This window comes from Callorhinchus milii, unplaced genomic scaffold, assembly GCF_018977255.1.
Source record: "Callorhinchus milii isolate IMCB2004 unplaced genomic scaffold, IMCB_Cmil_1.0 Scaffold1, whole genome shotgun sequence".
Taxonomy (NCBI): domain Eukaryota; kingdom Metazoa; phylum Chordata; class Chondrichthyes; order Chimaeriformes; family Callorhinchidae; genus Callorhinchus; species Callorhinchus milii.
Window position 1 is genome coordinate 57,133,852 of NW_024704742.1, and position 4,975 is coordinate 57,138,826.

Here is a 4,975-nt window from a genome sequence, read left to right on the forward strand (position 1 = left end):
TTGTAAAGTAAATTGACTGTATATTTGGTAGGTGAAATGCGGCAGCCAATTGTGCACAAGAGTGTCCCACAAACGTGGATTAAGTGACCAAATTTTGTTTAAGGGTCTATTGCAACAATAACAACAAAAACAAAATTACATTTGTATAGCGCCTTTCACGTCGGGAGGATGTCCCAAGGTGCTGGACAGACAGAGTTATGGACCCGAGCTGGGGGTCGGAATGGAAGAGGGTGGAGGGCAGGGTGGGAAGCAGGGAGATCGAAAGTACGGTCAAAGAGGAGGTTCTTGAGGTGGGTCTTGAAGGTGGCGAGGGAGGGGGCGAAATGGAGGGACTGCGAGATGGAGTTCCAGTGGGTGGGTGCGGAGTGGCAGAAGGCCCACTCACCAATAGTGGGGCGAGCAAGGCGGAGCCCACTGAGCGGAGAGAGCGAACAGGGTGGTAGGGGATTAGGGGGTCGGAGAGGTAGGGGGGAGCAAAACCATGGAGGGCTTTGAAGGGGAGGATGAGGATCTTGACCTGTATCTGTGTGATGGGAACCCAGTGGAGTTGGGCGAGGATGGGGGTGATAGAGTCACGGAGCCTAGTCCGGGAGAGGACACGAGCTGCAGATTTCTGGATTATCTGCAGCCTGTGGAGGGAGGAGTTGGGGAGGCCAACAAACAGTGAGTTTGCATAGTTGAGCCTCGATGCAATGAAGGTTTGAGGGTTTTGGCGGCCTGCGGTGTGAGACAGTGTCGGAGTCGAGCGATGTTGTGGAGGTGGGGGAAGGTAGAGCAGGTCATGGCGCAGATGTGGGATAGAAAGGATAGTTACGGGTCAAACAAGATGCCAAGGTTCCGGACTGGCTTAGTAAGGTGGAGTGTGCAACCATGGATGGTGATACTGTCAGTGCCTGAGGTGAGGAGGCGCTGCCAGGAGCCAATCAGGAGAGCCTCAGTCTTGCTGATGTTCAACTGAAGAAACTTAGCTCTCATCCATGACTTGATGTCTAACAGACATTCTGTCAGGACAGCAGTGGTCCTGGAGTCAAAGATGGAGGCAGAGAGGTACAGTTGGGTGTCATCCGCATAGATGTGGAAGTTGACCCCATGTCTGTGGATGATGTCACCAAGAGGGAGCATATAGTTATTGAAGAGGAGGGGACGAAGCACAGAGCCCTGAGGAACACCGCACGAGACAGTGCAGGTGCTAGAGGAGAAGCTGTTTGAGGAGATGTAGTACAGGCGGTGTGAGAGGTATGATCTGAACCAATCAAGGACAGTGCCGTGGAGGTTGAGGTGAGAGAAGAAGTGGTGGATGAGGATAGAGTGGTAAATGATGTCGAAAGCAGCAGAGAGGTCAAGGAGGACGAGGAGGCAGAGGTAGCCCTGGTCACAGATGGACAGAATGTCATTTGTCACTTTGACCAGGGCGGTTTCTGTGCTGTGGGCAGCACGGAAGCTCAATTGGAGGGGATCGTGAAGGGAGTGGCGGGAGGGAAAGGAGCAAAGCTGAGAAACAACAACTCATTCTAGGACCTTGGAGAGGAAAGGAAGATTGGAGATGGGGTGGTAGTTAGGGAGTAGAGAAGGGTACAGGGAGGGTTTTTTAAGAATAGGAATGATGACAGCGGTTTTTAATGGGGTGGGAACAGTACCAGAGGACAGGGAGAGGTTGATAATGTCAGTGAGTAGAGGGGCAAGGAGGTGGACCTGGGAGGTAAGGAGAGGGGTCGGGATGGGGTTGAGGGAGCAGGTGGTGGGTTTCATATGGGTTATGGTAGTGATGAGAGAGGAGCGGGAGAAAAACCCCCAGAGAGCAATCTGCCAATCGATTAACAATCGAGTTCCTATTTAATGTTAGGTAAACAGAAGCATGGGGGGGTAAGGAAACTTGCCTAAAATTTCGCTCTGTCTGGGAATTAAAGCCTAGTGGTTTTACAACAAGCACAGCACTCCACATTGCACATGCGTGAAGGGCCCGTGGCCACAGTCACACAATAGCTTGGTTGGGCAAACTAATCTGTCAAAAGGTCACTGGGAACATTAAAGCCACAGATTAATGGATTGTTTCTATTTCCTAGGGACATTCTGCTTATGATGATGACAAAATTCCTCGGCAGATTCATCAGTTCAAAACAATTCCAACAACTTCTTTTAAGGTCCGTAATATGCTTGGAGGAGTTTTCTTTTGTCGGGCAAACATGTTTTACAATATTCTTAAAGAAATAATGTTTTGAATTCAGCTAATGCTTTGTGAAAGATAAGACCGTGAACGTTACGATAGAAAGAGATAAGACAACAATAACAACAACAAGAAGATTACATTTGTATTGCGCCTTTCACGTCGGTTGGAAGTCCCAAGACATTAGACTTGCTGGAAAGACCTTGTCTTTCACAAAGAATTTGCTGAATTGAAATATTTTCAGACTTTGGATCTGAAAAGACCATCTGGGCCAGTCCCAAAGTAAACATAAAAATAATCGCGACTCTACATTGAAAAATGGAATCATTCAAAAAGGAATTGGATAAAAACCTGTTTAGCAGTAAACAATGGAGAAAGATCTAGACATTATATTAATAACAGGTAATAATAATACTAATCCTTGTATTTGGTACAGCGCCTTATCACATAAGAATCAAATTGGACAATACAGGTTGCCACAGGTACTGCCCTGGAGTGTCAACCTGGACCAGAAGTATGTGTCAACATGGGGCTTAAACCCACGATGCTTCTGACCCAGAGACAAGAGTGCTAGCAGCTGAGCCAAACTGACATTGATTGTTACATTGATAAGTTTAAATTACACAATAAAACAAGCTGACATTTATTGTTATGTTAACAGGTTTAAATTACATGATAAGATTACCATTAAATATGAGGAGTTTTATGCTGCTATCAGAGACCCAATCACACCTGGAGCTCCAATGTGGTTCGATCCCATCCATCGACGCAGTGATAGAATGCTGATGAGTGCATCTCAGGTTCATTCGCAGCTCAAGGAAAGGGCAAGGCAGAGGTAAGTATTAGCCGGTGACAATTACTTATCAGTTGTTCCATTGAACTAACAAAATAGTACAAAAAACACCTTCCGATTACATTTTGTATTTTGTAAATTGAAATATAAGATTGAATCCTCACTTCATTATCTATTGTGGAGAAACATGTTCTTGCAAGTACATTGGCCAGCTTTATAAGTATGCAAAGATATGGGTTCAATGCAGTGTAAAATAGTACAATGAAATTAAGACCTTGATAAAACTATCATAGGCTATAAGGTACAGGTTTCAGGACTACCTTATCAGCATTACTGTTTTAAGGGGACCTTTGTGGTTCTGAAAGCTGTTGGGTACAGATTAGAACCCAACTTGTACTTAATAACATTTGCATGGTGAAAGGACAGGGAATTGGGATTAAAAGATCTGCCAGAATATAATAACTGGGCTCACTGGGCTGAATGGCCTCCTCCTGTTCCTGTTTTCCTATGTTACTATATTGTGGTCTACTTTGTGATATTCACTAAATGGATTCATTGCATTAATGTTTTGCTCACAATCTTTTTTTCAATGTTGATTTGCAATATATTGACCTTAAATCTCACTGCATGCAAACTTCGCAAATTGAATCAGTTGCTAGTCTGAAGCTGTAATTAATGCAATCAATCCAGTTTGCAAATTAGACCCCAGTGTGCATCTGCATAAGTTCATTTTGCTGACACTGTTACATTCAGTATTTTCCTATGATACCAATTCCAATGCTATTGTTAGATTTCCAGATCTGACTCAAATTCTGCCTCAGAAAAACCCTGAAGGAACTGTGAGGTTGCTGGAACCTGAATTCAGAAGTTTGTTAAATCAACTGGGTTACCAGATGGAAGATGAGGAGTTCAAAAAGTTATGCAAAAGGTGGTTCAGATAATAGCGACCATTTACTAAATAAAAACTCTGAGTAAGTGAGAACTTACTCTGAGTATCTGTGACTTACTTAGAATAACTTAGAACTCCCTACCTCCTCCCCACACATGCTGTGAACAAGCTAAAACTCTGTTGTCTGTATTCTCTCCAGCACCAAGCCCTTTGAGCCTGTTATCCCTATCCACATTCGGCTCCACTGGCTTTCCATCCCCCAGAGGAGAGAGTTCAAAATCTTCATCCTAGCCTTCAAGCCCTTTTTCTTCCCTACCTCTGTGACCTGCTAACTCCTCTGCTGTCTCAAGACCTTCATCTTCATCTTTGACTGAACCTTCAGCCACCCTCCTATCCCTAGCCTACCCTCCACCTCTTCTGATCCCAACCCCCAGCTCGGGTCCAAATCCCTGACTTTCCAGCACCTTGGGACGTCCTCCCAATGTGAAAGACACTATACAAATGTAATTTGTTGATGATGTTTTATGGTCGATCCCCTGCACTGGCGATATGTTTTCAGCCATTCTTCCCCTGCTCTCTGACCTCCATCCTCCCTCCACCTTGTCCACTCCCTCCCTGCACTAAGATTTTTCTCTTCGACCATACTCTTTGGGCCATCGTCCCTTCCCCCAATTCTCCTCAAATGCTCAGTCTTTGGCAAAAGCTGTGAAACATCCTCCCAATTTGAAAGACATTATTGAGAAATCCCTTGGGCTCTTCAACCTTAAAGATGCTCTTTGGTCTTGTTTTCAAAGCGAGTTCATTTCTATAATACTGGGGGTCATCCTCTTTGATCTCTTCTGGATTCACATATGTTAGGATTGAAAATTAATACTAGTGAGTATATTCCAAGGGGTGAGGAGGCGAGTTAATTTAAGCTGGCTCCAAGGTAATGACTTGACAACATACCAGAGCAAAGCAGATTTTTCTCTCATATTAGTGACTTTAAGAGAGTCAGAGTCTGACTCTGAACTTGCAATCATTTCCAAGGTATTTCACTCATTCCTGCATCTTGTTATTGCCTTGAAACAGGTATGACACTGACGGTCTTGGTTTTATAAAAGGAGATGTACTGATGAGAAAACTCGGA